Genomic DNA, 24,928 nt, shown 5'->3' on the forward strand with positions numbered 1-24,928 from the left:
TTGAGAATACGCACGCAGCAATAGCAAAGCTGACTCAATCACTATTTATGGTAATTCAAGTTGCCCTTGTCCTGTAATGCTAGAGTACTAGCAGGTTATTTGTTTAGTATTGATTTTAGATATAATGCTACTTTTGTCTGAGAGCATAGCTAAGCAGAGGAAGAATATTCTAGCATCTGTGATGGCAGCTTGGATTTGGGCAGCGTGGAATAAACTCTTCCAGAACCTCTCTTAGATCTCAGTGAAGATTTTGCTTTGCTCATGCATCAATTCCCTGTCTGTAGAATGAGATTGTATCTGAGGCAAATTCTGTGTGATCCAGGCACTGTGGTAAAGGTGTCCATATGAGTAACATAGTGAGTAAACAAGGCAATGTGGACTATAAATACCTAGTGGCTTTTGAAGAGTTACAGTTTAAAGCAAAGCAACAGACTCTTAGATAACTTCACTTTTGCTAGAAATCCATTTTAATTAAAGTTTAGAACTTTCTACTTCTTTCTGTCCATTTTTCTTCTACTTCTTTAGTAGTTGTGCCAAGGTATCCATGTGTGTTTCTTCCACTGTCATCTGGCTCATTCCCAGCAGATGCACACAATCTGTTTTGCTGTCATTGACAGGGCTCAGTTTATGAAAAAAATGTGGCAGAACATGCTGCTGTAGTCACTTATACAGGATTCTCTTTTCTAAGTAACTGAGAAGAAATTAATTATTTTTATTTTTTTACGCATTGTTCAGTCATAGGGTTTTATCCAGGCTACTTTGCATTGGGTTAAGCAACGTCTTTGTTTAACATTTTAGCTTTCCTTTTTTAATTCTTTGTAAAATTAAAATTTGCCCACAATATGTATATAGAAATCACCACAGAATATTGACAGATCTCAGTTTCAAGAGGTGACAGTAATTCTGGCCATTCTGGAGTAAATGTAATATTCCCAACCATTTTAGAGAATATTATCATTTTTCTTTTAGATTTTACAATATAAATACAAAATTTCCAATATACGAATAATCTTGATATTCCAAAGATGTGTACTCTTAAGTATCCCGATTATATGATTATACAAAAGGATTTTGTATAAGAGGATAACGTGTTCCTTCTCATGCAAAGTTCTAGTTAGTAAGAGGCTGAGTAGAAACAAATCAAAAAATGAAATTTTTGACTTCATTTCCTACTGAATAAAACTCTAAACCTTAATGTTATCACTCATTTTGATACTGGGGTAACAGGTCCTAACATAGAACTAGGGCCTACTGTGCATGATGCTGTGCAAACATTAATGAACAGCTCTACCTTTGGCCGTAACAGCATGAACAAACACGATAATAAAAAAGAAGGTAGATGGAAAGAAATTAAGATTTTTTTACTATTATGAGTGTCTTGCCCTTCTTCTCAGTGTTCAATAGGAAGACTTGGTGTAAATAATTAAATTTTATGGAAGGTATCTAACTAGAAAAATGCTGTTTATTAGCTGATTGGGAGTTTTCATCTTCTTCACCAAAGAAAAAATTAATCAACAACTCAAATTTTGTGTTCCTTCTTTGCTGCTTACTACCTCTATCCCAATGAAGGCAAGGATGACAACAGCAATTTCCAGACTGGGCTACTAAGGTTATTAAAAAACTGCTAATATTAAATATGTATGGGCACTCTACATGTTTATTAAAAAGCAGAATTTGCTTTACATGCTGATATTGCCTGTAATCCTTTTATTTTGATCTAAATTTTCTGTTTGAATTGTACTTTGTTCAGACAGGTTGACAGCTCTGGCACTTTTATTTTATCTCCACTAATTCCCCAAATTGAAAACTAGTTTAGTGAACCTTCTGTCTTGGCTGGCTTTGAAATATCTGCACATATACATTATTATAAATTAAATATACTTAAAGAATATTGATCTGTATTTTTAAAATGTATTTTTAAACACTATTTCATTTTGGGAAATGCCTTTATATACTTACAACTCTGAAATCACATTGTTGTCCCTCACATAGTTGCAGATTTTGCATTATTGTTAGATTATTATACTAAAAAGGCTATCTGGAAATATGCAACAGTGGTAGACTGGCATATTAACTAGGCTTGTGGTTTTTCTGTATAATTGTTTCTTATGATCATGTACATATATTTATACATATGTACGTATATATGTGTCTGTGTGTTTTATACAGATATATGGTTTTTGAAGTATGATTGCATGCTGCTAAGGCATGCATTAATTTATGCCTTAAATTGTAAATAAAACTGTCAAAATGCCTCTTAACAGTTAGACCTCATAAAAATAATCAGTCCATAAACATGTGGTGTTTTTCCTCCATATATATACAGTTACTATATAAAATTAAAATCTTTCTTCCATTGTTCTAGACTTAAAATCCTCTATATTCTGGGTTAGAAATATAGTATTTTTGGTGGGTTCTCTGTATGTGCTTTTACATATGTTGGTGTGTGCAGGTATAAAATAAAATGTAAGAATGCTAAACACAATTTCTCTTGATTTTATAGACAGGTTGAATTAAAAGATGACTGTGACCCCTGTTTTCCATTAAAATATTTTTAATTTGTTTGTATGTTTTTTGGGGGGAGTTTTTGTATTTTGGGGAGGTCTATTACCAGCTAGACCTTCAAGGCTTCTGGAAATAATGTCAACTTTTTAATTAGTCCTAAAATTACCTTGGAATGGGATTTGTTAATGTGGGCATTTCTAGTAGACAAATAGCATCAGTGTATCAGTTATCCCTTACAATGCAAAAAGCAGACAGAGAAAATAGTGTCCTCAGATTTTTTTTAATACCTCTATGCCTTGATTGCTAGGCTCAGTTTAACTCCAGAAATATTGTTACAACTCAACTATTATCCATTTAAGACCAAGATTACAGAACACCTATTAGTTGTTCGGGCAGCAAAAGGTGAAAGGGATAATTTAATATATTTCTAAAAGACTAGAAATTATGTCCTTATACTGAGAATTGACACTACTCCAAAGTGTCAGGAAAGATGTCAAAGTCCAAATGAAAGACTATAGAATGTACCAGTTTCTCATTATGCCACCTGTCAGCTTTGATTTTTTTTAAAGCACTCTGTTTTAAATTTCAGCATATTGATTATGCTTCCTTTGTTAGAAAAAAACCCAAATTGTCTCCCCCAATAATTAAAAACAAAACAAAACAAAAACAAACAAACACCTAACAACTTTTAAATGAATTGCAGCTCAGCATAGCAATGTATTGCTTTTAGATCTAAATGCTAAACACCAGAATCTGAAAACCATTTGCCTGGTATTTCATGATCCTACTTGGAATCTGATATGCTAAAAAAGATTAAATTTATGCACATCCAAACTGGGCAAATTAAATGATAAATTCCAAAGCTGAAAACTTACTATATAGAACTCTATTAGCCTTAAGTAGTTTCAGATTGTGTTTCTGACATCAATGCTGATTTTAGCTGTAGAAACTTAACAAGAAGATACAAAGTAAAGAGGCTGTTTCAGGGTATTTTCACTTTACATAACTGATAACTTTTCATAAAAAAAACCAAAGAAACAAAAATCATCAGAGAACTGGTCAAATGATTAGCAGAAAAACAATAGGCTGAGAGCAACTTTTTCACAGGTGCTGCAGATTTTAAATTACACAAAATAGAATACTTACTTTTGTATTCCATTTATTTTCATCACTACTGAATAGGGACTAGTATTTTCCCTAGTAATGTTTCAGGAATAAACATTGATACTTAAGTGATAGTATGCAGATATCTGTGTATCTTCAGATAAACCAATATATAGAATAGGTCAGTAAATCCTGTACATATTTCCATCTTACAATTCAACAGTAACTTAAATAACTTGAAGATATCATTAAATGTATCATTGTTGTATGTATGATTATACACTGGAAAAGTAAGATATAATAAAATTACAAGATTACATTTTCTTGCTGTTAAGGAAGTAGAACAGTTGGGGCTTTTTCCCACGAAAATACTTTCCAGTGCCTTGCCACTAGCATGTTTCCAATGTTTCCTTTCTAGCTGGCTGAAGCAGATTTTTTCCCCTGTATCAGGCTAGATGTGGACTTTTCATGAGCAGAAACAACCTATTTTTGTGATGTGAGTTGGCCTCAAAAATGTATTATTCATAGAGCATGGTTCTTCACCAGTAATGATAGCTTGAGCTAGTACTGCCCCTGGTGAAAGCACTGTTTGTATGGGAAATTTTTTTCTTTAGAAAAATACACATATCCTTTTTTAATCTGTTTGCCTCCAGATGCAGGACAAACACATTACTCAAGAAAAAATTATACTTGTCCCAGTCTAAGAGAGAAGGGGACTGTCTGGATGGAGACAGAACTGAACACTGACTCTTACACAGTGTGCAGAATTGCTGTGGTGTACAGTCATGCTACACCTGCCTAAATCTCAGAAGTTGTGTGCATCTATGCAGAGCAAAAGATACCTTACAAGTGATTAATTTTGAAACCCATCACAATATTCAACATAAAAAGATATATGTACAAAAATCAATTATTTGGTCAATTCTACTATGACCTCTGTTTCTGTTACAATTTGTCCTTGGCAAAAAATATGGACAGTGTTTTAATTATAAATTTGTTATTTTGAAGAAAAATCCTGTAATTTTGAGTGTATTTTTTTGTGTTATTCAGAAAATTTAAGCATGTTGACAGTGTTAATATGACTGAGGACAAAACAGGTGTTTGGTTGTAACACATCTAAATTATCTTATATTGAGTTTAATTGACAAAGCTATTTAATACAATTTAGGTTTTTTTAATCAGCACTGTCATTAAGCTTTCAAATACACTCAATGTCTCCTTAACTGTGTTTCAGTTTTTTGTTTCTGTTATCTAAAAAGTATAAAAATAAGAACGGACAGATAGCTTTGTTGTTTTGAAGGCCTTATAATTCCACTTTGTTTGAAAATTTAAGTGTGAAAATATGAAACTTAAGTAGGTGAAAATATAAAATATATCTTCCTGATTGTGTAGATTCTATTGTGTAGAAAACGTACATTTGATGTGATGGAATGAAACCTCTCTCTTCAGTATGCTGTTAGAAATAGCAATTAAATTGCAATCCATAGTATAACTCTATTTTCTTTATGTTTTTATGACAAGTCAGCAGTAAGACATAGAACTCTGATTCTGAAAAAAATTCAAGCCAAGAAAGCTCTTATTCAAATGCTCAGTTAAATAATTTGCATCTCAGTTCAAGTCAGGCCTATACCAGACCCACTAGGCAATTCAAGCACTGAAAGATTTTGTTGAACAAGAAGAGCCAGGGACTTTTGAAGCTAAGAAGAGAAACACTTCATTGCAAAAAGGTAAAGCAGATGTTTAAGGAATATGTAATCTCTTGTCAATAGGATTACTTGAAATCTTCAATATTTAATTTTTATCATGTGTGTCTATATGTGGGATGCTATGCGAAGAGTTTTTCTTCTCTTGTGCATAGAGCACACTTCCTGTACTCAGAAGCTGGGTTATGGACAGAAATATTCTATATTTTAAAATAATATATAATATATTTTATTTTATTATAATATCTAATTGACATATTAAAATAATAATAATGTCTAAGCAGCAAGTGTGTATCATCAAAAAATTTTGTCCACTACAGCTTTCAGTCAGACCTTCTGTACAGTAGCTTCTCAGAAAACCAAGAAACTGTAGCTACTTCAGCATTATATTAAGCTCATATTTTCCTTCCCTAAATATCCACTGTTACATAATAACACTGAAAAATAGTCAACTTGTTTATACAAACTTATCTGAGAAATCTCTTCCTTTAAGCAATAAGGCCAGGTGACTGTGGAAGGTCTTTTTATCAGTGAGTAGAGTTTGTCTGATTTTGGTTTCATTGTCTATCTTGCTTAAAAAAATATATATATATAAGCAGATTTGTACAGTTTATGAATTGAAGTGTGAGAAGGCATTCTAGCAAAGCCATTTCTCTTCCTAAAACTGGACTAGTGGTACAGGCTTAGTTGCACAAGGAAACTTGTGTTACTATCTCCTTAAGCTTCTTCCATTTTCCAAAATCTTGCTAGCACAAGAGAAACTCTTTTCCATATCAGAATATTAACCAAATATATTCTATTTTCTGGCATCTTTAAGTGTGAAATTTTCACACAGCATATTACAGAAAACTTTAGATTCTAAAACCTCAGACCAGATAGTTTTTTCCCATCTGCATGAAGCAATGACAAAGGTACCTGTTATGAAAATGGGATTTTGTAGCTTGTATGCTACATCATGCACAAAGCTGATCTAAATGAAGTTTCAGGTACACAGTAATCTGAGTATATTGTGTGGCCATGTTACGATAAAGGACCAAATTTTTAATAGAAGACCTAAATTCTTTTCCCATCTGTTTCTGTAAACCTGCTGCCTAACTCAAAAATTCCATTTGAAAATTTCTACTTTGGCTGTAAAACTTCACCAGTGTCTATAGGTCATAAGTGAAAAGGAGGGAAAGAAAATTTTATTATATACATTATTTTATAATCAGTGTACTATTTTCAGAAGCTTCCGAAAAAATAACACTTGTCATTTGAGAGCTGCAGCTGTTAGTCTGTTGAGACATAGAGGGGATGGGGCAGATATTGAATTATTCATGAAGGCTATTGCTATAGTTGACAGAAGTTCATCAGCTAATTCTCCCACTCCATTATGAACTTTCTTTCAAATTCAGTCAGGCTACAGAAGTACAAGCTGTTACTTTTAATAATCATGCTACCAGAAGTTTTATAAACTGTACATATCACATAAGCTTTCTCTTTTAAGAAAGTTACTTGCTGTTCATTGGGGGCTGATAAGTGCTTAATTTTTGATACTTTTAATACTAACATTAATACTTTTAATATTAATAATTTACATTAAAACTGAATAATCTGATATGCTCTCTAAATGTAACCTTTACAAAAATGTTTTTTAAAAGCATGTAATCATTTTTTTACCTTAATTGAGTTTGATGAACCAAAGCCTCTGACATTTTAATTTATATCCATATTTAAGTTTTTCGTGATTTACAATACAAAGAGGTTTTGTGTGCTGTTACTTACAACATATTTTTCAGTTTCTAGACCAATTTAACATGTGTAAATGCAAGAAAATCTTAGTTTGGCCAAGCATGAGGAAATCAAGTACTTTATATTCCAAATGCTAATTCTCTTGCTTGCATGAGGGAGTTGAAGTAGATGATCCCCAGAGGCCCTTTCCAACCTTAAGTATTCTGGAAGAAGCCAACAATTTTGTGGTGCAGGCTGTCAGAGTAATGATAAAATGTTGACATTCAAGGTTAGTTTGGCAGACACCAAAATCATGTCATGAAGTGAGTGCTCATGGTGGTTATAGCAGGAACGTTAAATATCAAAGACTTTGCCCCAGTCTGAGTGATAAGGAGCCGAGTGACTCTCTCACAAGGGATTCCACAAATATAGCTCTTCTTTTCACATAGGCAGTATTGTCAGCTATCTCTGCTTTAGCCACAGCAGAAGCACAAATCTTACCAGCATGTATTTGATTTCTTTAGGAGATTTCTCTCTCTTTTTACACATCACTTCAGTCTGATTTGGGGATTTGAGAGCAGTAAGAAATTGTAGTAAAAATTTCTTGTCCAGTTCATCCCCCTCTTCTCTGTGGAGATTTCTGCAGTGAATGAGATTGAAAAATGTCTGTTAAGTGGTGTGCTTGATGAAGACAGTGCCCTTATTTATCCTGTGATGACCTAATAGCAGCAGCAGCACATGCCCTTTTGATAGAGAGGATTATTGTAATTTCCTCCTAGAAAGGCTTCCAGCAGCTCAGCTCTGTCACTTGCAGCCTGTTCAGAATGCAGTGACACACTCCCATCCTGTCTTGAGCAAGTACAATCCTCTGCCTTGTACCTCCACTCATCTACTTTATCTGCTATGAAGTAGCTGTTTGATTTTAAAGTTTGCTGTCTTAGTTTTGAAATCCTTAATGCTTCAGAAAATGGCTATTTTCATAAACTCCTCCACAAATATCATCTTGACAGTTATCACCACCCCCACAGCACATTTTAGGAATCTCAGCATCACATCTTAGGTTGGCAAGTTATGTCCTTTGCTGTGATAGGCCTTCAGGTAAGGAACTCCCCCAGGAAACCTGTCTTGAATCATATATCCTTATCAGAAAACATTAAAATTAAATATACACTATTGGCCAAGTTTTTTAATCTGTTTCTTATTGTTCAGTGTAATTTCCATTAGGACTATATTTATCCCAGTTCCTCTCAGTAATTCTTTGAGTTGTTCTGTCAAATTTTATTTTTCCCTTATTTTCCTTCAAAATTTATTTTTCCCTAAGCATACTACTGATTTAGGTATGGATAGTGACTTCTTAATGGCATTTCATGTTTCATGTCAAGAGCATAAACTTTTTTGTGTTAACTTAAACAGTATGTCGACACAATTGCTCACTAAATAATACACAGGCCATTTTTACATTTAATGTATTTCTAAAACTTGTATTTGAATCCTTATTCCTCTTCTTTATAAAGAATTATCCCTTTCTTTTTCGTATTATGCATTGTAAGTCATTAGGCTTCAGTTGTACAAAGCTGTAGACGGAAAGGAATCCTCTTGTCTGCTTGTCTTGCTGTCCATCTTGTTACTTCTACTATTGTTCTGGTAATCATGATGAGATGTTTACAGCCATGTTAGTACGGTGCTTAATATTCCTCAATGATAATAAGGTAAAAAGGCTATGTGAAGAAGCTTAGATTAGATGCCAAACGTAACAGCTTCGGTGAGGTCAAATGGATTCTGCGCTTGGGGGCATTCATGAAGTACTTTGTGTAAGACAATCTCTTCCATGTCTGAATTTTCAGTCTAATAATTTATAATTAATAATAATTTATAACTTGAATTGAGTTGTGGAATTTGTTGGGACACTTTTTACCAAGTTTCTCTAAATACTCTGTTTCATGCACCGATAAGTACCCCCTTTCACCTGAATACAGTACCGTATTTAGATGCACCAAACTTGAATCCATCAAAGGTTTATTAACTGCATGAAGGATTTGTTTTTTCATCTCTCACATACTCATTGATTTCAGATTCTCATTGGCTTGCTTGACTCATCAGGATACAGCAGCAACATCTGTGATTTTATTCTTATTAACCATTACATACCTAATTAATCTTAGGTACAAGAGGTCTTCTGCAGCCCTCAGCAAACGCTTCAAGTACTTCAAATTAGGCATATACATTCATGCTTGTAGGTTTGGGACTACAACCCATAGTACTGCATAGACTTGAGCTTTTTTTCAAGTTTGTTACTTTTGGATCTTGTACAAATGTCACAACTGTTTTCATCAATGTCAAATGCTGGCCCACTAAGACTTCACCTAACTGTTTGATGTGATGGTGTCTTCTTAAATGATTTTAAATACTTTGAATTTTACACTCATCTCATGTGTGCAAGTTACTTAAATAATCCAGCTTAAATGATCACAATTCAGAATGTTTTCTAGACCCTATTATTACAAAATGAAAGTTAGTCTGAAGTGGGAAAAAATAGTTGGTGGGTGGTTTCTTCTTATTACATCAAATTTTACAAAGTAGTTATTTTCAGAAAAAAAAAGGAAGTGAAGGAAGTTGACAAGCATACCTGAAGTTAATTTCATTACATTTAGATCTTCCTAAATTTTACTTCAGTGCAAACTCCTTGCTCTGTAAGATTAGCAAATTGATGACTTAAGTTTTATTGGCTTGTTATTTTTAGTCGTCTTCCAATGGCCTAAGGTCAATGTCAATGCCAAGGAACATTTTAGCCCAAATAATTCTTGAAACAGTCTAGAAGTATTACAGATTATTAAGCTGGGAATTTACAAATTCTTACTACTGGATAGTTTTCAGGGTAACTTAATCATTTAGACTTGATACACAATCTCAGCAGAATGTGGTGTTTTTAATAGCACTGGTTCCTATGAGCAAATTTTATTGTGGCATCGTGGAATACCATGCATTCTTTTGCTTATGATTTATTCTCCCTAGATACAAAATGGTAAAAGAGATGTGTTAATCTATTTTTATTCAAAGTACTGAAATAGCTCTGTTACTGTTCAGGGATTGAATAACCAGTATTAACATACTACTTGTTCTTAGTCATGATATACCTGATGCTCACAGTGAGAATATTGATCAACTACTGGGAAAGATAAAGAGCACATTTTATAGATCATTGCTAAATATTGCATTCTTCTGTTTCAGTGTTCCCCACAACACTGCTGAAAATCAAAAGTGTAAAACTACTGCATTCAATAATAGATAATATATTTCAGAGCTTGTTGCAGCCATGTTCTAGCAGATCTACACTGACATGGCTCAAATTATCCTTAAAGAATTACAATATTTTATATTATTTTTCCCTCTTGTTTGGATACTTAGATCACTTTTCTGGGATTTATGCCCCACATATGTATGAATTTATACAACTAAGAAAGGAGTGTGTCAGAATGCAAAATTTATCTCAAACTTGAGGGAAACTGTTACTCGATTACCTGTTTTTCAGCATGCAGTTAGAAACTGGCTGTTAGGCAGTACAGAAAGGAGAAAATGCCAGCTTATCTTGCTTGTCTGGCATTTACCAGTCTGTGGCTGATAACCCAGGCTGACCCTGACCTTGGCAGTATTGCACAAATAATCTTTATGAGAGGAAAAATTTTAAGAATTTCTCTAATATATTAGACACAAAAAATCCATTCCTTTAACAAATATTTTTTTTTCTTTTTTCTTCATATACTGAACAAATGTATTTGGACTAGCATCTGCCCAAGACTTTAAAATCTCCGTTTCTCATTCGATCTCAGCCCTCACTGTAGTACACTGGGACTTGATGTAGTGTGTAAGTGAAGGTTACTTCTGAAGTCTTGTTCTGTCATCAGTTTTCACATGTTCAGATTGTGTTGCTTAGTGATCTAAAGCTGGAATGTTGCATTACAATTAACAATGTGGATTCAGGGACATATTTTTAGTCTATTTAAGATGAACTACAATGATGAGCTTTTCCCCTTGTCAAAGGTAATGCACTACTACAAACAGAGAAGGTAGGATAAAAGAAGGGGTGCTGTTGTCATGAGTTCAGATATTAAGATAGAAGACTGTATAAAAATCAGATGATTTCATAAATCAGAACTATTTGATTTCTTAAAGTTCTATGTGTTTGATTCTAATGGAAGCTTCATCTCTTCAGGATATTGCATATAATATTCATTTAAACTCCAGTTTTACTCAAAATATATGCAAAAGTTGGAACATTATTATACATTTTCAAAGTGATTTCCCTTTCTATTTTATGTAATTAATGTATCTGTCTTTTAAGACCAGATAAAGGGAAATAAGAAACTCATGCATGGAGGTAGAAAGTCAGAACAAAGACTTTAAGCTGTAATACAATCAAGGTATCAACCTGCTTCATAATCTCGGATCAAATCACTGATTAGCAGCAAGAGATTAAAAATGAACTCCAGTTGTAGAATGCATTTTCTGAAGGGCTGTGCTAATCTTTAAAAATCTTAGACTTACTGAAGATAGCAAGAGCAAAATGTTATACTACAGTATTATGAGATTTTCAGTTGCAGAGACTACACAGTCACTCCTAAAATTCAAATTAAGAATTTTTTCATTATATTCTAGCTGACAGAAAAGAAAAAGGATGTAAAACTAAATCACTTATTACCAATCATTATTCCATGAACAGGGAAGAATTAAAAGAAGTCACTGCATACTCTAACAAGTACACAGCACTGTTGAGATGGGCCACTATTTCTATGCAATGGACATATTTACCCTTCACACATCTTGCTTCATAATATGCCTGACATGTAATCCTATATACCACTACAAACCCCACACCCATGACACTGGGCCTGCTGTCTGCAGTAAAATGTAAATAATCCAGTGGTAGTCAAAACCAATGTTACTTTTATGTTAATATTCATTGTGAATTTAACAAAGGATTTAAGTTTATAATACTTATAAAAAGTCAATTTCACAACAGATATTGACTAAAATACATGTAATTTCTTACTAAGGATCTTAATGTACTGTGTGGGTTGTACTATATTTTTCTCAACTTACTTTTCTTTCAGTGAGACCAGACTCAAAATATGCTCTGTTCCATGTAATTTTGGGTGTTACTGTATTCCTAAATGATTTTTACCCTGTCAAATAGAAAATTTCACACATTGCATTTGAAAGATGGCCAAAATTTGGGGAGAAAACTAAATAAAAATAAGCAAATATATCACTACATTCTCATATTGATTTGACAGCAAACCAGAATCCAAAATGTAATGATGAATTATTTTGTGTGAGTGAATTCTGCCACCTGCGCCTTGGAAAATGGAAGACTAATTTGATTAATTACAGGCAATAAATTTCAGGCGTAAGAAGTATAGCCAGTATCAATCTACTCAAAGTCAGTGTTGGTATTTGACAAAACTATACAGAAATTCAGCCTTGGAAAGACAATTCTAGGTTTATTCAGACAATGCTCAAGAATGAAGTATTGTCATTCCTTTAGGTTTAATCCATTATTTTCTTTCATGACATTGTTATAGCCATCCATAAGTTTATATTTCCAAAAACTCCATGCTGTAATCAGTTTTTTCAGAGTGTTGATATTAATTTTATTTTCAGGAGGAGGTGAATGCAAAAAGTTCACATCTTCAATAATCTTCATTAATTTGAAAGTGAGTACTTGTGAGCATTTTTTTCTGTGTTATTTTTCTAGAAAAGTAAAAGAGAAAGGCTTTGCTCACTTCAGATAAGCTGAAATTCCTATTAATATAAAAGGTCTCTAATTGCATATGAAATAGGCCTCTACACAACTTACTGTAAGCAAAATAGGAACACCGTTAGTTTACTTCATTCTGAAAGCAGAATGTTTTAGTGAAGTGTTAACTCTTAAAAAAGGACAAAATAATATGAAATCTATCTAAACCAAAAAGCAAAGAGTGCCTTCTTCAGCTGGATTACAATTTGTATGGCAAATGATCCAGGATGGTATTTGGCCAGGATATTAGCAATATGAAAATCATTACAGAATTAATTTGCTATTTTTAACATTCCCAGTGATCAGGATCTCGGTTATAATTAGTTAATAAAACATTCTTTTCTGTTAGCATAGTGCCTTCAAAACATCATTGGTTGAAATATCTTTATTACCTGTACAGGTTTGGAGTCTTTTTACTGGAGACCCATTATTTAATCTGGTATTCTTTGTACTATTGGAGGTTATAGGAACGTACTGTCCTTGTCCTAAAGAATTTGCAATACATACATCTGACCCTGATTGACCCTGATTAATTTGTGAGAATCAACAGGATCACAGCACATGCTAGTATGACTGTAGCAAATTGGGGAAGGGTCTTTTTCATTAATCAGGGTGACCATACACCATACAGTTTAAGAGTATTTGACATCTCTTTGATTGAGGTTGACAAGTCTTAAAAAGATGAGCATCTAATCTCACCCTCTTAATGGCAGCAGAGCATGGCTCTGACTGAGGGTTTAGGAAACAAGAAATTACTACTCTCCTGTATGCATATATGTCTTGATGCAGAATATGCTTTGTCTGTGGAAGGGGCAAAGCCTGTTTAATTTTGGAAGTATCCTTGCAGTCTGCTCCAGGTAGAGCTAGACTGTCTGTTCTTGCAGCTCTTCTGCCTTTTTATCAGATAAGCCAGGCTGAGCAGTGTGAGCTGTCCTTTTAAAACTTTGTTTATATCTGTCTAAAACCAGCCTGCCATGGACATGACACTGTACATCATGATCAGTGTATTTTTGACTGATGAAGGGAAATGGGTGATGCAGTGGCTTAGCCAAATTTGCAAAAGAATGCACATCGTCATGTTTCCATGCTTTTTTAGCAGACAAGATATTGTACAGTAAAGTCACAACTACCGGTTTGTATACACCTGAATTCATACCATAAATTCTTGCATATGTCTTGTCAGTGGCTATTTCTACAGAATCATGCAGCAGTAGGATTTCCAGGAACAACTTCATGTAGATTTGCTACAAGCTCTATTTATCTCTGCAAGAGATTTCAGCAGGAGCTACAGACTTACTAATGCATGATTCTCATCCAAAGAAACTTCTCTGTGAACTGGAACAAATTATCTGGGAATCTAGCATCAAAGGATAACAGACAGCAAACAAACAAAAAAAAAATACAAAAGTAAAGACTTCAACCTGATAAAACAGCCCCCAAACCACACTAAAGTTATAACCCAGCAAGAGATTTGCTTCCATCTATTAGAGCCAAGAAAAAAATGGCAACTGAGCAACAAGACCTTCTAACATGGGAAATAAATCAGTTAGTTCTTTCCCCAGAGTGCTAATGCTGAAAAATAAATCCATGAGTTGGTATGGGAAAATCTTGGATGATTAAAATAACATGACAGTATCCAAAGTATCCCAGTAATTTTATCCCAAAATTCTCAGTAATTTAGGAATTTTAACAGCAAAAGCTGTAATTGTTAAAGGTCCTAATTTGTTCTTGCACACATTCCAAGTATTTTATAGTTGTTTCATGCAAAATAGCAGAATGGAGCCTTTGATTCCTCAGTATTCATCTCTAAGTAACAGGAGTAGAACCTTTGTATTAACAAGACACATGGAGAGTAAGAGAATGATGATAAACATGATGATGATGATGATGAAGAATGTTTCTATTTGAATGTTTTGTGCTTAATTTTTGTGATGCTTTGTTACCTGTATAACACTGCTGTTATCTGTGAGGATTTAAGCATTCCACGTCATGGCAACACATCTCCCCTCTCCAGAGCCAACCAGTGGACTTATTGGAGAGACTGAGAAGCACTAGCATATTTTTTCTTTTATTTAAATGGTATAATGGCATAGAAATGTATGGGTTAAGGCCATTTAGAGTCTGCAGCTTTGATAATAAATGGTCTTGGAATACTTTAATACAGTATTTCTCAACTTTTTTTTCAAAGTCTCAGCTTGTAAAAATCAATAGAAAGATTCCAACAGAATTTCATATGCACAGAAGCAATCAGGAAGTGGGAAATTATTTTCATGAACTCTGTTTGCTACCATTCTGAATTTTGAAATAATTGTAAAAACACCTTGAATTAGTTTATGGCATGTTTTTGACATTTCTATTTAGTAGAAGCTGTTACCGACTTAGATAGTTTTCACTTTTGCAGCACAACATGTGTAGATAGCAGGAAAATATTTTTACAGTATTTCATCATGCATAGTTTTTTATACCTGTTGTAAAAAAGATAATTTTGGAGAATTCTTACCTGGATATATCGTGATAAACCACAATTTGATATATTTTCTTGGAAAATATGCTGTTTAACAGCAGTGCACTGATACTTACTGGTCATTTATATATGACCTAGTTGTAAATTACCTTCCTATTACCTATAAAGAGAGGAAATTTAAGTTTACAACCTAGGAAATCCCTCTGACACAATTAAGAACTTGTTTCAATTATTCTGCTCTTACTGTTAGCAGAATATTTTAAAGCAGATTTATTTTCAGGAAGACACACTAACCTTGAATCTGTCTTATCCAAAATGTGGTTTTACTGTAAAAAAGTATAAGAAAAAATGCACAGTTGTCATCTGACTCTTGTTCGTTGTATCATTGGTAAAGTACTTCTTGTTTTGCACTTTGAATATTATTACTCACCTCGAACTCACTCTAGGGCCAAAAGTGAATTTTCTGTTACAGACATAACAATTTAGTAGATATGGAATGTATTTTGTCCAGTCTTTTTCTCTGTTCATTGCAGAATTGAAATTAATCTCTTTTGCTTGGGGCTACATAGTTTACTGTCATTAGTTGGGGACAGTAAAAGTCATGAATTTTCAGTAATAGAGAAGCCTTGGGATTTTCAGCTGTTTCTGAGATCTTAATCAAAAATGTTACTGATTGCTTGGGAATCAATGAACACACTCCTGAGAAAAAAAAATAACAGCATAACTGTAATATTATTCACTATTTGTTTTACAAGTGACAGTAATTCATAACAATTATTTTTTTATCATAACATAACATAGTGAGGAATGTCAATATTATCCATTTTTGCTTTGCTTGTGTAAATAGCTCAGAAATATCAGTGCTTTTGATCTTTTTGAGATGGTCTTGTTCACATTACTAGCTTTTAACACTTAGGTTTTCCTTTTGACTTCTCAGCAAGTTAAGTTTTAACATATTCAAAAGTCTTTGCCAATTCAGGGATTGTGAATCCATGGCTTTTTAGTCACCAGACACTTTAGTAACAATAGAATAAATTCTGGTTTAAGAGAATTAACTTTGTGCTGATGACAGAAACTCCAGCCTGTAAGATAAATGGAAACAGCATTTCTGAATCTTTGAAGGACTTAAAAGGTGAGAAAGGGACCTTAAAAACCATCGCATTTTAATTTACTTCTACTATTACCATTACATTATTCTTCGTTGGGACCAACAAAATTTGTCCGTTTTTAACCATGTATGACTGAGTAGGAGTTAAGCTTTTTTAAAAATACATTGACAAATGTCCAGTCTGACTACTGAGTTTCAAAACCTTGGGGTTTTTGGATCTCTTTCAAACAGAAAAGAGGAAGTACTTCCTTTTACAACACCATGTCAAGACAAGGACACACACTCTCATAAATGCACACACATACAAAAAAGGTACTATTCAAGTCACTTCAGAGTTTACTCGTAGCCACATGGGATCCTAAATAATAGCAGGAAGAAAAATGCTTTGTAAAAAACCAGCAGCTTATTTATGCAGTGTTTCAAGAATTAAAATATTGCTGTGCAAAATAAAAGGACTAAAAATAGTTATTCAGATTAAGCATCACAGTCCAGTGTTCTGTTTTAATAAAGCAACAGGTTTTACTTTCCATGCATATATATGTGTGAACTATTTTAAATCCTTTTCTTTATAAAAATTATGATTGCAGGCAACATTCAGATTTCATTTTCAACAGTGTAAATATGAAATAACAGGATTGGCTGGGATGAAGTTTCACTCGGGGCCATGCATTTGAATAGCCAGAATCACAGTGCTGGCCCTGGGGCTACAAGGCACATCTTTACAATGCATTTTTGGTAGCAATAAGGAGATGCTGTGTTTTCAGAGGACTGTGTTGACAGCAAAGTACATCAATCAAGGCCATCTCACTCACAGTGAAGGTCTGCATTTTAAAACAGCACTAAAACAAAATAGTCATTGTGTTTTGACAAGGACCTTAACTATTTATTGCAGAACAGCCAGAACAGCAACTAGTGTGGGATCTCTCAAAACTCCAACTCCAAACCTAGAGGACACACTATTACTAGGGACTTCTTTGTAGCTTTTTTAAAATACAGTCTCCATTGTCAATGTAAACATTCAGAAACCCAGGCTAATACTTCTTTTTAAAATGCAGACTTGATTTATGACAGCTGCATTGGATCGTTAATCATATATTATCTTTATGGGAGCTTTTTTCTAACATATGTTAATTGGCTGTTTTCTGTGACAAATTATGAGCTCTTACTTTGATGAGGTTCAATTGCAATCATGTTGGAGTTGAGTATGTAGAGTTTCCAGCCCCCACTGGCTCCTTAAACCACTACAAACATCTGCACGTCACTGCAGTGCTGAGTAATGGCAGGATTTGGGTTGATCTGAACTCTGTACTGTTTTTCCCACAGGATATTTTCAGCTCTTTGCACTAAATCTATTACAGGGTTTGCTGGTTTTAGCAAAAGAGCTAAAATTAATATCTTGTATGGGATTATTAGAATACAATGAGAAATAATACTGAAATATGTTTTAATATTCAGAATTTTCAATGCCTTATTAGAAATCCTTTCTCAGCTTTATTGCATTCAAGTTTACTGGTGTCATATAGCATTTCCAGAAGCAAAAATGCTGCCTGCTTTTTGAAGTCAATAATTTTTTTTAATTCTTAAATGTAATATTTACAAGTTAAAAAAAAGAAAAAAAAAAGAAAAATATTTTACTTGAGAAGTGGTTGGCCTCACTTTAATTTATTATATTTTTACCAAAAAAAGAGATGTGTATATGTCAGCTCAACAGGAGATGTGTCTAATTGTGTTTTACATTAACTTGCACATCTTCCTATTAGTAAAGAAAATTTTGCACTGAAAGCTGCTGTCTTTCTATCTTTTTTATACTAAGGAAAACCATGCTTACATATATTCTGTACATAAATTAAGGAAATTCAGAAAAAAAAGAAAAAGAAAACCATAATGGAAGTTGCTGCATTTTTTATTTGGTACTTTATCTTTTGATGATACTTGGACACCTATTGTATTTTATACAGTTATTCATTAGAAATGCTGAGACAAAAAATGTGTGCTGTAGTTTAATGTTTTTACTCAAAGCTGTACTTAGGGTGAATATGCAGAAATATGAAATCTTGTATATTTTAATATCAAGAAAGCAGCCTAGTCATAAAACTGTGTCAAACTGTATCAATTACATTGCAATTAATTTAGTGGAACACTACACAGCTCAGCTTTGACCTAAACCAAATGGCATTAGATAAATCTGTCCCATTTGTTCTTCAGAGAAAAGACGGGGGTTAAATTTCCAAGCAGGTGTTAAAGTTTAGAACAAGAGCCAGATGTGTATGGAAGCTACTTCAGTCTCATGAGGGTGGTTTTAATTCAGCTGTTTCCCTGGAGTACTACACAATCAATGAGTTTCAAATCCTGGGGCTACCTGCCTTTATGTGAAATCATGGGAAAATTTCTTCACAGATTACCACTGAATATGTGTGGAAAAATTAGATCAGAAATTTAAAATAAAAAAGGTTAATCTTAGAATTTACATGTACATCATATTTCTTTGAATTTCTGCAGTGGAGAGGTGACAGCCAAGTGGAAATGCTTACAGAAGAGTTGTATAAGGAGAATTGTAAGCAGTGTAAAACCCAGACCGTGGATATTTAATAAGTTTCTCTAGTCACTGTTTGTTGTCAGCAGTATTTTACAAGTGAGCATATGTAGGTCATATGCAGCAGAGTGAAGATCATTAAAGATAAGTGAATTGAATAGAGAGAGGTTTCAAAATTATGATTTTGAATGTGTTGTCCTACTTCAGAATGTTGGTGAAAGTAAAGTGATGCATTGTATCTTGAAATAATCTACGAATGACATTCAGTTCTACTTGCTAACATGAACTTTGTCGGCTTTAAGAAAATAAAGCAAGGTAAAGGGAGATATACATGTGAAAGACAGGGTTTGGCACTTTATTGGATTTGGAGGCCTGCGAGCCGTGTGTCTTAATTGGGGCCAGTTGGGATCATTTAATAATTGCTGTCAGAAGATCAAATTTAATTCTCTTTATAAAAAGACCACAGTGGGATAGAGTTAAACAAATTGTCATCTGAGATTTCAAACGAACTAAGCTTTAATTAGGTTGATTAGGATGCTGTAAGAGAGAGAAGGAAACAGGAAATTGATGTATCTGCTGTGTACCATGATGGACCTTATATGACAGTACCATCAAATATCTTTATTTCAAGAAGATATGCATTAGCATAAAGGATGATAGAGCTACAACAACATGCATATATAAATGTGTTATGTGTACAAGGTAACTATAACTTTCTGAAATGAGTGGTTTTAAATATAGGTATTAATATTTTATGATCATAATCTTGGCCCTTAACATTACTTTTATATATTTTTAAATATTCTATATTATCTTCTTTATTTGTTTACATACTCATTGATTATGCCAGATGAGCAGTATAGCCCTCAGAATTTCTCTATTGCATAATAAATATTCACTGTACTTTGTTCTCAGAACCTTTGCATGAGCAAATCCACTGGTTCCTTATCCCAGATTTCCAACAGAGAAACTGAGTAAAGAATGAAAGTGACATGAAATATTTCTGACAGAAAAGGGAGCAGATCTCAGATGTGTTTGTATCCCAACCTTAATCCAATTCTTCGAATAATGCTGCCTGCTACTTTTACCACAGGTTCCAGTTTCGAAGGATATATTTTATCAGAAATCATCTTACATATCAATAGAGTTCAAAAAGTGCCATTTCTGAGAAAATGTAATGTGCATTCACAGCCACAATAAGATTTAGTTAATGTATCTTTGTATTGATTAGGTTTTTGCTTTTTCAGCATGCTTTTAGGATAATTTTAAGATGAGCAATGCTGGCAGTGATCCGCTTAGAAAAACAAAATGCTCATTGAAGGTAGAATGGAGACTATCAAGCAAATTCTACTGTACTTTCCTTCTACAAATTAAGAATATTTTATGTCGGTTTTCTGATATTTGTCAAGCATGTTTACTTTTTGTGTTGGCTATCACCAAATGCAGTGCATTGTATACGAGTAAGAAATAAATCCAGCTGCATGTGCTAATGGAGTGGTTATAACTGAGGTTCTGTAAGCAGAGCGTGATGCTCACTAGTGGATTTTATAGTTACAGAGAGTAGCACGTATACCTCTGTGGTAAACATCATTCCTTTCGGTAGAAATTTTGCTTTTACAGGTCTTGAGATGAGACCTGTTAGACTCCAATTCTGAAAAAATAGAAGATCAAATCCACGTGTGGAAAGTATGAATTACCTACCTAGCACAGTTTTCAAAAGGTAAATATGAATTGTGATGTGGTTGAGCAGCACACTGTGTTTGATGAGGCTATTTATGTCCTTGCAACTAATGCAGATACAAAGCTGCAGCTCTTTTAGCTCTTTATTATATCACAGCATAACTCCTCAGTGTGTTGTATATCTTAGGTTTCTCTCTTTCTCTATTTTCATGTGAATATTGTTAGCAGAAATATATCTATTGTTTTTCTGGTTTTTATCCACTAAGGACAAAAATAAAACTTGTAGAATATGCCACTAAGCTAGAACAGAAAACTTCTTCCTTAATAGACATTTTAAGCCAGTTCTTTCAGGTTTTTTTCTCCCATGAGGCTTTTTTTTACCTTTTTGACCCAACACATTCCATGTTATCTTTCCTTTCTTATAAGCAGCTTCATCTGTTTATGTATTTTCCTAGTTCCAAACCAGTGGGAATCTAGTTTGTATCTTCTAGCATAGAGAGATCCTTCTTGTCAGGATGCAGCCAGGAGGTAGAAACCAAATAGCTTCAGCCAGTGATTTATGGCGGGCTAAAGTTAACAGATATGGCCACATATTTTATTTCTTGGTGGTCAGAATCTTCTGTTTCTCCAACAGATGCTTCATCCTGGACATGCAGAATTGCAGGCATGAGGCACAAGGCAATATATGTACAAGGTTTATTTCCTATCAAGTGGGTCGTAAATTCTTTGTAATTGTTAAGTGCTTCATTGCTATACTGCCACAGTACTTTTCTTCCCTTCTTTCAGAGCAAATCCATTCTGATTCCTGTGTTCCTATGTAAATTGTCTGTGTTTTGTATGTTTAACAGAAGCAACCTGTCCTAATTTATGAGCTTTGCCATTAGAAAGGACACATATTTCACAGATGCAGTTCCTCACTTCTCTGCAGTGAAATGTAGGTGTAGGGTTTCTATTTTATTATTAGCCTTATTATGTACCTGACATACATTTCATCTCCTTTTTGTCCTTGGGAAAAAAAATTATCTGAGTGGGATTGGAAGACTTTTGAATTGTCATGGTCATTGGAAAGATTGATATATTTCCCTTGCTTTCCCCCTCCCCCCAGATTTCTTCCTCCTTCTCCTCATTTTAAGCCTGCAGTTGTCTCAAGGCAAGCAGTTGTGTTCAGGGAGTGTCATAGTTTTTATACTCATATTTATCATATTACCATTCATACAAAAAGAATGAACTGTTATCAGCTTAGCAGCTCTCCACAGTGTTGTGCACTCTACATTTCAGAAGAACTATATTTAATTCTTGACATTTCTGGAAAGGTCAGAAATCAAAGAAAAAGAAAGTGTTTCTAGAACTGAGTATACAAAAAATAAAAGAAAAACATCTCTGTGTCTAATCATTCATCATTAAGAAAGAAATGATCTGATGAAGGGTATACTGATCTGAAGTTGCATTTAAAAATTAGTAAAGGTACTTAAACATTAGTTATGTGGTTAGGTTTATGCTATAAGAAAACTAACATTTGTTTCTGTGGTAATATAATTGTAGCTGAAATGGTCTAACAGACAGAGATAATATATCTCATTTTCCAGCTTCTATAGCTGAAAATAAAGGATCAATTCGGAGTACACTGAGGACCCAAAGCATTATACAACACAAATGTGATTGATTTTTTCCAAAACTGTTAGTCTACATTAGTTACTAACTCTGCTTACAACATTTATCTGACTTCTTTTTTTCAGTACTTGTGATGGATCTGTTATCATGTTGGGATGAGCTAAAAGGAATAGAAATAGAAACCAGTAATATAGAAATCAGTAATATTCTCTAAATCTAAAGTCATGTCTGTCTGAGACTCCTTTCATCTTTGGAGAGTGATGGACTTGGTTGGTTGGTTGCATCACGCAAGATCTAATGATGAAAAATAAATTAAAAAATATCTAAGGTATTATAATCAAAATTTTCAAGCCTGAGTAGGTGTTATCATACAGCAAAATACTATCAAATAGCTTGAGAGTCTGGCATACAGAGAGTCCATGGGACTCCAAAGGTTTGTACAGATTTTGTGGAATTTCAGTGGCTCAGGACATCTGTGAAAATGTTTCATGTTTAATTACTTCACTTCTCTGGTAGGAAGCTGAACCATGTTAACAGATATGCTTAAGAGTCATTGTCCAGTTTTGGCTTGAGAGGCTACCTAAATTCAAGGTATTATATAGGTTGTTGTCATTAGGGCAGGGAAACTGATAAGTAACTCAAATATTTCCTTAATACTGTTTATTTACAAAGATGTATTATATATCTCAATGCGCCAGGCCTTGAGAATTGATGTCCATTATCAGGTATTAATGTTTGAGTTCCCTATGCGCTGAGCTCTTTACCAATACATTCAACTCTCCATATATTCAGCTTCTTCTTATCATCACAGATTACAAAACTCTACAAAATAATACCTAATAGAGGTCTTTGCTGTGCTTTTTTTTTTTTTTTTTTTTCCAAATTTTCGGGACTATAAGATCACAGAAGTTATGCTTACCAGCATAATTCTATAACTTCTCTCTTTTATCTTCTGGACTTTGCTCAAATTACTCTTAAATTTTCAACACAATAAACTACACTTTCAATTCAGAAAAAAAATGTTATGCCTTTCCAACATATTTATACAGTTTTCCCATCAAGATATTTCCCATCACAAACCTGTTTTACTTTCATTCAAGCTTTACCTTGGCAGCTTTTGTCACTTACTTTTATTATATTGGAAAGGAATCCTTTCCTTAACCCCTTGACAATGTTTCCATAGAGTCTGTTCTCTGTGAGAGGTTTTTCTTATAATGAGGAACTTATTTGCTTCTCAGGGTTTTTTCTCTTAATTTGTAAATTCATGTTCCCAGTTTTATGGTATTTTCATCCACAGTTTTTTCCTCTATTCTATCTCCTTAGATGATCCTTCCTAATTTTCATCTTAGTCTTTGAACCAAATACAGTGCTCAGTCATTTATTTGCTTGGTAATTTACAGACACTTTGGGTTCTTATTATGGTTTGTTCCATTTATTTATGCACAAAAAATACTGTTTCCAAAAGCTTTTTCTTTTCTCTAAAAACTTACTTATTTGCAAATGTGTAAGACGTTTCTTTTCAAAATATGATTATGAGGTTTCTGCAATCCAAGTCTTTGTTCGTCCTCACAGAGATGAAGTGGCAGCGCAACATAAACCTGGAATAGCAGAAGTCAGCAATGTTGTTAAACTATAGACACACATGATTACAGTGAGGAAAGAGGAGGATTCCTTTGGAGGATTCCAGATGGTTCTTTGAGTAAGAAGAGGATCATGGATCAGGGTGTATAAAATTTCTCTGGAGATGCTGGATGAAAACAAAGGACACAAGACCTGTGTAGATCTTGACAAGTCCATCCATTTTATTCAAAATTTAATTGCCTTCACCATCCATTCCACCTATTGTTTCTAGACTCATCATTGACCGTAGTTCAGACAGACATTGTCTAAGTGCATATACCAAGCTTCCTAGCATTCAGCAAATTATAAGCAGAAAGTAATCAAAAATCTGTTAGGAAATAACCCTTTTTAGAATTAATCCATATTTTCTTCAATAGAGGAAATCTAAAATTTCCTGATAATGGCATTACTAAGCACTTGTACCCAAGTTCAGACTATGATTTAATATGGTATTACATAATTTTTTCCCAATAGTACCTGGAATAATCCCCAGATTCTTAAAAGCTGTTTGGGGGATTTAAGTTCCACAGACTTCCTCACATGCAAACATTAGTAACAAATCTGCACATCTAGATCTAACCACAGAGACTGCTTTCAGGTGATGCAATAACTTAACATTAGAGATCTTACATTTTCCTGTAATAAGCCAAAACTCTCCAAAGTCCTTTGTGTTTAAGATTGCTCCCAAGCTGTAGCACTAGTATTTTAGGTGGTGTGTAATACGTCTTTCAATACAAGAAGACCAAAATCAGAGTAGCTCTGAGACCTTCTCAATTGACAGGGTGCTAAATCTTACCCTGTTGACCACTGAAGTGCTTCTTCCTCTTTAGATCAGTAAATGACAGACTGAATTTGTAAAACACCCTTCATGATATTCTTATGCATCTAGCAACTATAATTCAATCCAATCAAACTATTAGCTCAAAACTGTCAAGACTGCTAGGTGAATTTGTAGTGGTCCAATTTCCCTACTCCATTTTCAGTCAGATTCCCATTCCTAGCCACTGCCTCCATTTCAGACCAATTAGGTAATTCAGTTTTCAGTCCCTTTTTGTTTTCCTTTTATTATTAGTGTGTCCAATTGAATAAAATGTTA

General features: G+C 33.8%; 1 protein-coding gene across 15 annotated transcripts in view; it reads left to right on the top strand.

Annotated features, from left to right (window-relative positions):
• MEF2C (myocyte enhancer factor 2C) overlaps window positions 1-24,928 on the top strand; it is a 135,914-nt gene that overhangs the window by 27,543 nt on the left and 83,443 nt on the right. Inside the window, exon 1 of one of the 15 annotated variants that reach the window (XM_063422166.1) lies at window positions 5,245-5,336. The exons of the other annotated variants lie outside the window; for them this stretch is intronic. The gene's annotated coding sequence lies outside the window, so the exon portion shown is untranslated. Of the gene's footprint in view, window positions 1-5,244; window positions 5,337-24,928 lie in introns of those variants that run through there. 15 annotated transcript variants of the gene reach the window in all.

Source organism: Prinia subflava, chromosome Z, assembly GCF_021018805.1.
Source record: "Prinia subflava isolate CZ2003 ecotype Zambia chromosome Z, Cam_Psub_1.2, whole genome shotgun sequence".
Lineage (NCBI taxonomy): Eukaryota > Metazoa > Chordata > Aves > Passeriformes > Cisticolidae > Prinia > Prinia subflava.